At 43.7% G+C, this 13,857-nt stretch overlaps 1 protein-coding gene across 16 annotated transcripts in view; it reads right to left on the reverse strand.

Annotated features, from left to right (window-relative positions):
• DGKZ (diacylglycerol kinase zeta) overlaps nucleotides 1-13,857 on the reverse strand; it is a 1,700,725-nt gene that overhangs the window by 1,049,425 nt on the left and 637,443 nt on the right. The gene's annotated exons all lie outside the window — the stretch shown is intronic.

Genomic DNA, 13,857 nt, shown 5'->3' on the forward strand with positions numbered 1-13,857 from the left:
AGCGAACACGCTGGTGAGTAACACACACTTTGTTGCTGAGCCCTGACATAATTGAAGGGTCTCCTTAGATTCAGCTGAGAGTCTAGACGACCCTAGGATTGAGCATGCTAATTGGTCCTTTTTGTTTCCCTTCTCACTTTGCGTAATTTTCGCTTTGGACATTTACCTTCGACTCCAGTACAAACAATAATTTACATATCAAGCTGCTTCTGCAACTGCAAGTAATTGGTAAGTTCCCTTAATTTTATATTTCAACATAATTGATTGTGGCAGTATTAATTTTATGAAAATTTACACAAATTGCTAGTTATAACAAACGGCATACTTTGCACTTTTTGCAATCTATCTGCAGTGGAGCCCACAGCCAATTTCTACCCTCTTTAACCTATATACATTAACTCACGGGTAAGTGAGCATTTTCTTTATTAACTTGGTGCCTAACTGGTTCTTTAATAACGATCTCATCCAATAAATTTCTAACTAGCTACAAGTTCACTTTCTTCCTGGTAATGACCAGTTCCATTTAGATTGTGTCATTTTCAATTTTTTTGTACCCAACATAACAAGAAGCCAAGATTAAGGTACAATACCTTACCAATACCATTACACATGTATTGTGTGGTTGATCACCATTGGTACCATTAACGTATTCATGTTTTGCTAAACAATTATCCTTTGTTCTTTCCCCCTTTTGATATCCTTTTTTCATAAAATGGTGTGTGTTACTTCATATTTTCTTTTGAATAATTTTTGATGTACTGTACTAATTGAACAATTTGCAAAAAACTATATAATGCTTATTTCACTTTGGTTTGGTTTTACCACAACTGCCCTGTGTTCTTGGGTCTGGGCTTTTACGTTATTATTTTTGTCATGTGAAAAATATGATTTTTGTTCTTGCTAGGATATTTATCAACCATACTTACTAATATGCAGCCTCAGTGGAAGAGCGGGAAGCTCGAAACACGTGTCAGGCTGCAACAGTGTTGATTAAAACCGTCAACAAAAGCAAATGTGCTTGATATTTTGTTAGTGTGCGCAGTGTGAGAGCAAATCCATTCTTCTTAGTTCACTTCTTGTGTGGGTAATCAGGCAGGTTCCCACTACCGCTCTCACCCGCAGCCCATCCAAACCTACAGAATCGGTGTCCTTGCGCTGTACCTTTGCAGGGCCTTTTCTGCCATTTTCTCTCTAGTCCATCAATGAGAGTTTGTTTAATTTTCCCCTCAGTTCTTTCGAGGGCTTGCCCTAAGTGCTGGGACCACCCGCACTCCTATCCACTTTAGGGTCCCACGCTCTGTTAAGATCTCCTGTTAATATGATTTGACCTTTGGCAAATCTTTCCAGTTTATCTAATTTCTGTTGGATGAACCCGTCTTGGGCCACATTTGGTGCATAAATAGTGGCTATGGTATATAATTCCCCCTACCCTGTAACATCACCACCAGGTATCTCCCACTGGCGTCTTTTTCCCAGTTTGTCACTTTTAGGTTAAGGGAAGATCATAATGCTATCAACACCCCCTCTTTCTTCTTCTTCCCTTCATTTGCTTGGTAGATTTGTCGGTAGCCCTGTAGACTGATTTGTGTTTGTCTGTCATTTGCAAGTGGGTTTCCTGCACGGTTACAAGGTCAGGTTTTTCCCTCTGCAGAAATCTCTCCAGTTTTTTTCTTTTCAGTGAGGAATTCAGGCCATTGACATTTAGTGTTATAATGGTCATATTAATAACTCTAGCCATATCCTTGGCTGTTCGACGTTCCAGTTCGATACCTTTTTAATATTTGGTTGAGACTCCATCCCATTCCCTCTCCCCCCTAATTTCCCCACCTGACCCCTCCCCCGATCCCCAGACTGGGTGGGCTCAGTCTGCCTTTATCCCCACCCAAATTGCCTTCTCAGGGATTGAGCCCATACCCTACTTCCACCTGCAGGCTTTCCCAAGCGCATATCTGGATCCCAAAACTCTTGACCCCTTCCTCAACTATCTCTCCTCTTGTACTACTGCCCTCCCTGGGCTAACTCAACTAAATCAACTCCACCTTCTCTTGCTCTACCGTCTTCTTCCCATGAAGCTTTAGCCTCCTTGGGAGCCCTTTTAGTGTTCTTTCGCTTGACCGTGGACCATTTCCAGGACCTCTTGGATTCTTGTAACTTTCATTCTGGGCTCAACTGGTCCTGATTCTTTCTCCTCCAGTCTAAGTATAGCCGCTCCTTCCTTGCAGGATGAAACGCGGTGTTATCGGCCCTCCCATTCCAAAAGGAAATGTCCACCGTTATCTGATGTCCTTTCCCCAAAGAAAACGTAGAACCGGGCCCATTTGGTAAAATTGTATCTCTGACCTGTTGCATTTTATCAGTTTTTTTCCCTCACTGCTGCCAGAATCTCCTCCTTCTGACCATAAACGTGTAAGGCTGTGAGGACATCTCTGGGTCTGGCCCCCTGTTCCCTCCTGAGCGCACCTACTCTGTGCACTCAGTCAAGTTTCAATTCGGCATCCCTGTCCAGCTCTAATAGGTCGATACATATTTGCCAGACCGCTCCTTTAGGTCTTTATCATAGACTTCTTCATTCAAGCCTTACATTCTTACATCCAACCTCCTTGACCTGTTTTTGAGGCCCTCTGACTGCAGCTCATGGTTATGGGTGGGGGACGGCAGCCTTTCTACCAATTCCTCAGTTTTCCTGGTGTCATTTGCGAGGTCCTGGATCGCTGTCTCATACATATCCACTCTTACTTCCAATTTGTGTGCCTCGCCTTTTACTTCCTGGAGCGCTGACGCCAGGTCCCCTTGCATCTCGTCGAACTGCTTCTGTACCATTCCAGCTATTTTGTCCAAATGTCTTGAAGTATCTTCTAAGTATATCTTGCGTGACCACCTGGTCTCCTTAAGGGCCCCCCGTATTTTCCCTTTCTGGGCTTCTCTCCATTTCAGGCTGAGATTCCATGTCTTTTCTCCATCGTTTTTGTATAGTTCCATCCAGTGACTCTTTACTGGCCTTGAAGGGGGTTGCACCTCCTTTCCCTTGTTTTTTTACATTATAGTCTTTTATCTTCTATGCGTGTGCTTCAGGTTCCCAGGTGCTCCACCCATTTGCCTCTGCGCCTCCACAGGGTCTTGCTGCCCTGCGCTGGGTATTTTACCCCACTGTTTGGTCTCTCAAGTACTTTTTTTGGGTGGGGGGCTTTCTCCAGGGATCCGGCCCGGTTTTCCTCTCTCTGTCCGGCTCTTTGTCCTTGTTTCTATGCATTTTCAGAGTCCCCGTCACGCGGCTTGCATTTTTAAGTGCCCCTTTTGCCCCTGGGCCAGATCGTGTCTCCTATCTGCTCAAGTTGAGGGCTCATCCACCCTTGTGAGCCCTCACGTCCACTCTCCTCTCTCCGCTTTAGGTTGCCGCCATTTTCTTTGGGGGCATGCAGTGCTCGCTGTGTTGTGCTGCTTTACGTTGCAGCTAACAGGCGATCAGTTTCTGGGTATAGGGCTGGCCCCCATTTTCCCCAGTGTTTATTGCTTAGATCCTTGGCAGCAAAACCCGACTGTGGTGGGGTGGGAGAGCCGGGGGAGCCCTTTCCCTGTTTCGTGCCTTCCTTGCTGCCACTGATTGCCCCGTGCTCGCTTTACTGCTCTCCTCTCAAATGAATGCCCCCTCTCCTGCGGAGGGTGTCTGCTCCGCTAGGCGCCCTCTCCGCATTCGCCTCCTCACCAGTGTTCCACCGCTCACCTCGTCTGCTGGGCAACTCATTGCCATGGTCTCCTCGGGTGCCTTCTTTCATCGGAGGAGCTTCTGAATAGTCTGTTGATTCTGGGGGAGCTTCCTTCTCTCCTCCAGCTGCATATTTTCCCCTGAGGGGGGTCCCGTGGCTACTACGTTGTATGGAGCGGTTCCAGACACAGCTCCCTGCCCAGCCCAAGCCGCTCACTTTTTGGTGGGATCCGCTCTGCACCAACTCTCCGATTCTGCCCCAAGTGCTTATGATTTTCTCTGCACAACTTAAGTGAAGGTTGGGATCCTTTTAATTACTCGTGCCCGGGGAGGAAGTCATGCGAGTTATCGATACTTCTGTGTTTCCATCTTGGAAAAAATCCTTTGATCACTTTTAATGAAGATTTGAAGAGTAGGAAACCTATTATTAAACCTTTGTCTTAGACAATTTAGCTTTCCGAATTTCAAATTTCTAAATGTGTGTGGTTTTTTTTATATACATATGGCCTTCGGGAACCTTTAGATGTTACTGCTATTGCCATCTGATATTGGACCTCTTTTTTATGGATAAAATCAAAAATACTCTTGACTTTTTAGGTGAAAGAGAAAACAACCATTTACATGCAGGGCCACGATGGAGGATCAGTGGTATTGTCCAGATATGGGTATTGGAAAACACTGTTGTGTATTGCGATGTCTGTGGAGGAAAAGTGGTGCAGAGACAGATCACATGCATGTAAAGCACATCCTAAGGTGTATATGAAAGCCATTTTCTTTTTTACAAAATAAATATTTTGTTGCAGATTGTATTACCTGCTAAAAAATAAGTCCATTATTGTGTACAGTGTGAAAAGAGTTTAACAATGAAAAGGGAAACTTTGAGGATTGTTTGTTTCACCCACTCAAGGTCTGCGCAATCTGTTTGGTGACCTTTTTATAAAACTAAATGCAAGATTTTTTTGCAGCATTGCTAACTGTGGTGATATGTCTCTTGTAGATTTTTCACAATTTGCAGTTGTGGCGAGTCGGAAGAAGGAGTCAGACTGTGGACATTTCTATATTCTTTTAATTACATTTTAAGAAAAGGCATATCCTCCCTATCATTTTAGGGATTTCCCTACCTAACTAAAGAAACTAAAGGTGCTTGTGTTTCATCAAGAAGTCCAAAGTAAATGTCTTCAGTCCAAACCTAACTAACTGACCCTACCACTAACATGAAAAACTAAAGTAAGCAAAAAGAATGTCTCTGGTCTTCTGGTCATTTCCCTTTTTACCTTCTCTCTTGTGGCTTTCTGTCGAGGTTTATCTTGGTCCAGATTCCAGATATATCTTCAATATACAAATGTCTTTCTTGAAATATATTTCTTCTACTGATCTCCTGTGACAATCTCTTGTGGTTTCATCCAGGTGCTCTTGTAGCTCCTCCGAACTGTTCTTGGCTCCTGGTTTCTTGAATTTTATTTTATGTCATTCACGTTCTTCATATCCAACCTTTCTGAGGTCTGTTATGTGTTTTTCTGAATTCGGGATCCCCCCTCTCCTGGGTTTCACTAAGGGATTCCTTCTCTTGTTATTTGGTTCACAACACTTGTTACACTTTCTTAGGGAGTCTTCTCCCAATTATTTTTGTGGCTCCCCCCACCTTCCCAGGATATTAATTTCCACTTTCTGTCAGTTTCCCATTCAACCTTATTCGTCACATTTTTTACCATCTCCTCTTATGTCTAGTGATGTTGGCTCACTGTTCGAATGACGCCCTCATGGCTTTCATAAGTTCCTCTTTTCATAACACATTGTATCAGCGACCTCCCGATTCTCCCGCTTACCCCGGTACTTTTGTTCATCAAGGGTGACCTTGGGGGGGGGGGGGTAGGAGGGGTTCGGCACTCGCTCGGGTAAGTTGTTTTGATTTGTTGCTTCCAGGTCTCTGGCTTCACATTAGTCACACTCGCGGATTCTGCGGTCGGTGGAAGCTGGCAAGTGGGAGCTTTTAGCGCTCCTGGCTGCACTGGTCTCTGCATTGTTAGAAGGGAACCTGGCCCACTATGGTACGGCCATGGCACGCCACCATATCGGATGATTCTTCTCACCCCATCCTCCCAATGGTTTCACCATTGACTGCCTTGCCGGGCCTCCGGCATCACAGACTGGTGTTCTCAGACATTCCAATGGCCGCAGGCTCTGTGGATTCTCTCAGTTCCGCTTCTCTAAGGCATAATTACATAAGGGGGCTTCCCTGCACACCGTACTCTCTCCTCCTCTGTGATCCACTCGTCCCACTTACATACAAATCTCTCCTTAAAGAGATATTCCCGTTTCATGTAGATGGCGTGTTTGATTCAACATTGCCTGAAGCCAAATAGGAGGAGGACACGGTATTCATTAAGAAAGGCAGTGTCATATATGGCGATAAGGTGGTTGGCCTAGGGAGTTCCTTGTCAGAATGAGTCTTTTTCCCTTAAGGGGGAGTCCCTCCAAGTGAGTTCCCACTTGCCCAGACCCCAAAGGGAGGGTCTTGGGGAGCAGGCTCAACTCCCTAGTCTCAAAGGGACAAATACCCTAGCATGTTAATGAAGTCGCCAGGTTCAGCGTCTGATTTATTAACTGCACATCGATTTAATGAGCTTTGGCCATGTTTATTGCCAGATATTACCATTTTCATAAATTCTTCACATCAAAGAGGTCTCTTTTGTGGGCTTATAAACAAGCACAACTAACTCCATTGTTCAGAAAAGTTCACATCGATCCCTCTGGGCCATCTAACTACAGGCCTATAGCCACAATACCATTTATTTAAAAGAAAGTTGAGGCAGAGCTTACTGCCCAACTGCACCATCATTTGGGGAAGCATATGATTATGGGTGCCCAATCTGGTTTCCCCATATTTGAAGGGACAGAGACCGCCATTCGTGATGTCATGAAAATCTTATTGTATTTAGGGGATAGAGGCTGCCAGCTGCTTTATGACTGGATCTATGGGTGGCACCGGACACTTTGGACCACAACATTCTCCTCGATTGTGTGGCTGACATGGGGGCATTAGGTCTCTAGCGCGTCGGACTGGGGTACTTCACCTTTTCTTCCTCTCCTCTGAGGTGTGAGGTGCCTCGGGGCTCTGCACTGACCCCCTCTCTTTTTTAATATCTATATGCTCCCTTTAGCCCAGCTAATCCAGGGCTGTGGTCTGCAATGTCAGATGTATGCAGATGATACCCAGATGTTGCTTGATCTTCATGATGAGGATAATGATTGTAAGACCATCACAGGCTGTTTGAGGCATGTACGGATTTGGATCCATGCTAACTGACTATGGCTCATAGGAGCATTTCAGGGATTCTTTTTCTGGGTGGTTTAAAGGATTAATCTTCGCTTTTGTTTGCCATGAAGAGCTGGAGGCACCTCCAGCCTCTGCTGATTCAGTTCGTAATTTGGGAGTATTTTCTTTTACAGTGAATGAGCATCAGGTTCATTTGTGATGAAGGTTGCTTGTCTCCGTCTTATCTGAAATGTATCCTTGGTTTAGTGTGGACCTTTAGGAAAATACTTGTCCAAGCCATTACCCTATCTTGATTTACATCGTAGCCTTACTGAATTTGAAGTGCTCAATCTGGTTTGGACAATGATTCATGGCTTTGCGCAGATGTATTTTACTGATTTTGTAAGGTGTTTCTCCACCACAAGAAATCTCTGATCACAGGCTAATCCTAAACTGAAAGTGGCCCGGTTTAGAGGCGATCATCTAGTTGGGAAATCCTTGCAGGTTGCTGATGTAACACTGTGTAATTCCTTAATAAATATTTGTGAGACCAAGGCACCTGGGATCTTTTAAAAAGAAACATAAAGATTTTCTTTTACTGCAGGCAATTTAACTAGTTGGTTTTAAGGACTGTTGTTTGTACTGCTATTATGGTATTGATCCAATTATGCACTAAGTATTTGTTTATGTTGTTATCACGTGCATGTGTTTGTATCTGTTATTTGTTTTTACCCCCTTGAAGCTGCACAATTGGGCAGTATTTGCAATGGTATCAGCGATGTCATGATTAGATGAGGTATGTATAAATCAGCCTCCACTTAGCTATTTGTCTGTACAATCTAGTGGAGCTCTGGAAACGGGTTGCTCCTGTGTTCCCTGGTTGGTATATTAGAACCTGGAGGAAATTGCTTATTACAGGCAATTAATTAATTAGCATTAGCATATACCTACTCCTCAAGCATGTTGTATACATTGTTTTTAAATGTAGTTTAATTTGAGATGTTTTGATATTTTCGTTTTTAACAGTGTTTTATATTGTAATTCATATATTATGATGCAAAGTTGTACAATATATTGTTTTGAGAGGTTTATGATTTAACTGGCTCTGCCTGAAATAAAAATCGCTGACTATGGAGATGTATGGTAAATCTGAAAAGACCCTCAACAGTCACTTTCCAACACTGCTCTGGTAGTATTTTACTGACAAAAACGCAGAGAACACCTCTGGTAGACCTTTAAGAAATGACTGAATCTTTTCCGAGTTACAGCCAGTAAATGTGAACATCCTAATTTCAACTAAATGAAAGACCACCTATGTGATCAAACAGTTTGACAGCCTCCAAACTAACACTCCCTAGCCTAAAACGATTATTTTTGTTTTCCGTTTTTCCAAAATACCACTGCAGCTGGTTTTTCCCACAAATTAGATTATTTTCAATAATTAGCACTATCTATTGAATCCAATGTCGATAACGTGACAATATACCAAAGTCCTTTCCTTTCTGTGTTGCAGGATGGATAAATGGATGGAATTGTATTGCATGATTTGACAGCTCTCAGTATCAGGGCCTGCAGCTGAAAAGGGCCCTAAATAACAGGTGTTAAGATGGGTAGCGAGATACACATAAAATCAACTTAACTTCAGGATCCTAGTTTCAAAATTCTGTTGCTTGTTTTATTTCTTTTAGTTCAAATTCCTTGGATTCCTTTTATACATGTAGACAAATGTAGTCTGCCTTATGTCGAGGGATCTTCCCTGCATGGCCCACAAGCTGCCTGATCCTGATATGTACCAGACTTCCATCAGTACAACGCCACCCACACTGAAATGGGTAAAACGAGAATTCCCCCAAGGAATTAGCCTTTCTTTAGGGAGCACTGGCTGTATAATGCACCCTAAAGAAGATTATTCCCCTAAACGGTGTGGTGCAAATACCAGAATAACTAAAACATACATTAAATAGATGGCAAGTCAGAAAATGAGATAGAAGTTCTGAAAGAATGTCCTCTGCAGGCAGGGAGCTAGAGCTTTTTTGATTTTTATTAAATAAAATAATGCCTGTAATTGTGGACGAAGGTCTCTCTGCTGCCTGTGCAATTGCAGCTGGATTCTGGAGGGACCCCCTGTAGGTGCCAGACAACTTCTGAGAGTGTAAGTGTGTAGCTAAGCACTCACCTTGCCCCTGGAAATCCTGGAACCCAGAAACCCAGAAGCAGCTGGAACCCTGTTTCATCGCCCTAAGACACCCTTGTGCATGCTCAACACAATTCCAGCAGAAACAGGACGTGCAGTGTTGCTTTTGGCTCTGTATGCAACTCTGCACTGCTTACCAGCACTTCGAGCCATCTAGATGCCAGCTCAACCTATTGAAGCAGACCACCTCACCTTGACCTCATTGCTGGCTTGACTCTGTGGAAGCAGCTGAGTTAAAACACAGGTATCACAGTGCTTGTACAGGAATTGTAAAAATAGGCAGTAACAGAAAAAGCAATACATGAGCTGAGGTGAATAACATAGGTTATGCATATTCGGCCTGCTCGACGCCATTGACTTGCAAATTTCGAATGCCGACTGGACCCTACTAGACCCTGCACATCAAACCGACTCGCCAGTGGGACGGCACGACTTGAACATCTCAACTTTGGCTCAATCGCAGTAAAAATGTTGGCTTGACATTACTAGCACACAGGACAAGAAGTACAGGTATTTTAATTAGGCCTGGTCCCCCTAGTCCATTTTATGGGACCCTAGTGACTTATACCCTTCTTTGTCTTTTTGAACATATCCTTGGACATTGACCTTGCTGGTGACATTATTTTGCCTGAACACCCCAACTTATCAACTCAGAGTACCGTTTATTTATCCGAAATATATGCTCTTTGTGGTTATCTCACAGGAGTGCGTCTTTAGTGTTTTTAATTAGTTGGTTGCATTGATTGTTTTCTATTTTTCTAAAACATTGACCGCACATTCTTTCATTCTGGAACCATTGTACTTAAATTGTTTGGATTATTACTGCTGTCAATTCACACTACTCCTGAAGAGTATAGCCTGTCCTCGACCCACGTTACCAAAAGAAGTTACTTGTTGGGCTGTGCCTGTTCCATCTTTAGGATCACTGCAGGTTTAGGAGAAGTGTGGGGCTGAGGCCATTTAGCCACTACTCATCCCAGTACTCCTGCAGAGCAGAACATTTATCTACACAAGTGCACCGTAAAAAACGGCATTTCAGAAAGTGTGTGGCTCCTGAAGGGCATTAAAAAGGGCCTTAAAAGTTGTGTGCGTGGCTGAGGGGCAGGGAAAATCTGGCAACCAAGAAGGGTCAGAAGGCTCCGTTATCCGAGAAAGGGACTGTTCAGGATGACTATCGTGTTGCTGCTATTCATGTAAGCATTACATATAGAATTGGATTTCTTCCTTTAGAAATGTTCCTTGTTTCAGAAAAGCTATACTGTTATTGTCCATGTATGTATATGGCATTGCGATGTTCTTTTAGAAGTGATTTTTTTGTGTTGTGTAGAAGTGCATTATCTTTCTGTTCATTATTTCCTTGGCTGTTTAATTATTTGTGTGGACTGTTGGGAAAACCATGTGTTGTAATGTGGATTGTGGTTTACACCAGCGCTCCAGATTACAAAAGAGGGGCAGAGGGGGTTTAATAAGGCGGGAAGAGACGTTGGAAGTCGGAGAGAGTGGAAAAGCCCCAGTTCGAGACCCCAAATATATGTACCCGAAAAAGCTTAAATGAATCGCTCCTCCATGTAATTATATCGCTAACCTTTTAGAAATCCTCGGCTTAAGGTGTTAAATTAAATTTATTAAATTAACGTGAATAACTCTACAGCAGGGATGTCATTTAGGGTTCGCACTTGTGACCCCTGAGGACTCCCTTGCTTCCCTTGTGGTCTCCCTTCCTAGCCCCCAAAAAATTGTTTTTAAAAAATCTTTTTTTTAAAACTTTTTACAAATTGAAGTTCACAGGCTGTGGCCAATGTGACTCTTTGATTCTAGAGTGGCTGGAATTCTTCTTCGGGCTTCTTTAAAAAAACAAAAAAAAACAGGGCGTTCCACAAGTGTAATACTTTGAGCCTAAATAAGAAAGAATAGGAATAACACAAATAATTTGTCTTTCTGGAATTCTATACAATAATTGCTAGATTCATTTAAGGTTTATTTCAGGCACACTTTAGGGGAGTGAATCTCGGATTTAGTCTGTTCTTAAACACCTCAAATACACAATGCAGACAAAATCCCCCAAAAAGCATTTAGAGTAGAATAAGCATCCATTTCGGACTATGTATTTTGCTTTTCGTAAGTTGCAGTTATAGCATGTTTTTTTCTGCTGATAAATATGGTGATCCATTCTTGGATAAAATGTATATCATGTTACAGTGATAGTGTAACCATATTTTTCATGGTGAACTTCGAAACAATGGTATGTGATGTCGCTTCCTGTTTTTTCAAGGGGTAAAACAATTGTGTTCCATCGCTTCCTGTGATGCCACTTTGGGGTGGGGTCAAATGACATCACTTTCTGTGATGTCATCAGAGGTCAAGGGTCATGTGATGTCACTTCCGCTACCCCTGGCATTTTGGTGAAATGATGTCCCTGCTCTGCAGCTCCCAGAATGAACTGGCCTGTTTAATAAAAATGCATGACTGGAACACTGGTGCCCCAGAGGACCTGGAGTCATCTAGTCACCCTAAGCAACTTAAGATCTCTGCTTCCGGGTAGCGTGAGCTCCAGGTCATGGTGTAGGTTCTTTTTAGTTGGAGCTATTATATAGGCCGAAAGGCCGAAACTTTGCATTAGAGTAGAGAGAGAGGAATGGCATATGAGGAGGGACACAGCGCCTGTAGGTGTTTCGGCTATGTGCCCACCATTGACTGCCCCTCCCGCCCAAAACACGTCACTGGAACTCTTTGAGCTCACTCTAATCAAGCCTTACCATGAAACTTTCCACTCAGAGTGCCTGCCTGTGTTTTTTTTAAATCAGTCTCCTGAGAGTTAATGACTTAACTGGAGCTGTAAACCTACTAATGATGTAATTAAAATGTCTCACGAGGTCTGCCGTCAGCCACTCGATTTATAAGAACTCTGCGTGCCCTTCACCGAAGTTCTGGTAACAAGCATTGGCAAAGCCAATCGGTTTGGCTTGTTTATATGTATTAGGCGTCTGCCAGGCTATTCGATGCTCAGGCACTCACACCATGTGCACCTGCTACCATCAACGGCCAGTTACACCACTACGACTGTGTCTTGCAAGTGCCTATCCCATGCCTACACAAACTGGTGACATTGCGAATGCTTGTTTTGTGGGAGCGGATAGGAATGGTAGAGATGGAAAAAGTGTTTATCGCACGCCTGCCATGAGCCGCCCACTTGCTCAATTCAGACTGTTGCTATAAAAAGAAATTCCATTGATGCGTCCTGCTACTGTAACTGCAATAAGACACGTGTGACACAACACTTCCGGTGCCAACACAACAGTGACACGATGCACTGCATTCCGACATCAATACCGTCCTGCCAAGAATAGCGAACAGCGAACATAACCCTCCCTGTTGGGGCACCGCAGCGCCTAAAAATAGGCCAAGCCAACACCAAGACAAGCACAGAGTCACAACTGGCCAGGATCCACGAGACTCGGCTCTGTCTCTTGTGTACCTCAAAATGTCACTCAACAAAAAAAAAAAAAAACGATGGCTGCTTCAAAACGCGTCGCTCCACTTCTTAGGGGGACCAAATACCTAAATGTCACTAGAACAGCACCATGCCAGTTCTGGGCTTTACATTCAGAAACTGATAAATGATGGGACTTGTAATCCAGTTACACTTAAATTGAACACATAAACCAGTGGTCGAAGTGTACGAAAAGAAGTAGTGGAACTATGTTCTCAACTGGCCTGCCCGGGTTTCCGCACTAACCCCATTGCTACACCTCCTCCCACGCACAATGCAAACCCCCCAAACACATGCGCCTGCTGTTTAAGGTGCAGTGAACTGAAAGCGCAAGTTTCAACTTTTTCCTACACTTTTATTTTGGAACGAAACCATTCTGGAACGGTTTCTTTTTAAAATGCAAGTATAGGAACAGTAAAACTTTTTTTTTAAAAGCAGAGGTGAACCGCTCCCAACCGCTGCCACACACTTCGGCCACTGCATTAAAGTCCAGTGCCTGTCAGCAATACCTTGCTGAGCTGAAGCAGCACAGGGTCTCATGGACTGAGTGAAGGCTGCACAGGGATCCACTGGCTATGAAGAGAGGGAACAAGACATGAGAATGCATGGATTGGGGATTTGGGGGAGTAGGAGTGGTACGGGGACCCGTGGACTATGAGGGGAGGGAACAGGGCACTGCATGGATTATATTGGTGCTCGGAGGTTACGGGGACCCATAGACTATAAGGGGAGGGAACCTGGGAATGCATGGGTTATGGGGTCAGGGGTTGATGGAGGGACCCGAGACCTTGAGAGCTGAATGCATGGCGGCTTAGTTATGACTATGGATGAATGAAGCATTCATCTATGCACAAGGACACAAGGACTGTAAGAAGAGGGAGGACAGGAACTCTTGGATTATGAAGGGAGGGAACGAATTGTATTTAATTATTTATTTGTATCGCGCCATAGCCCACGGGCATCAGGGCGCACATTGAGCGTAAGGTACTGCTGGGTTTGTGTCGTCAACGTTTGTTTTAGGTATTGGGGTGCGCTAACGTAAAGACATTTAGGAGTTATTGAGAGTGTTTTGAACAAAATCCTTTTTTTCCACTGGTAGCCAGTGGAGTTCCTTCCGTAAATTGGTTATGTGTTCCCTTCTTCTTACAGTTTTTAATGTTATTGCGTGCTGACAATACCTTATCCAAAAAGGCTTGTTCAACTCTGTCGCAGTT

This window comes from Ambystoma mexicanum, chromosome 11 (assembly GCF_040938575.1).
Source record: "Ambystoma mexicanum isolate Mex_15411 chromosome 11, UKY_AmexF1_1, whole genome shotgun sequence".
Lineage (NCBI taxonomy): Eukaryota > Metazoa > Chordata > Amphibia > Caudata > Ambystomatidae > Ambystoma > Ambystoma mexicanum.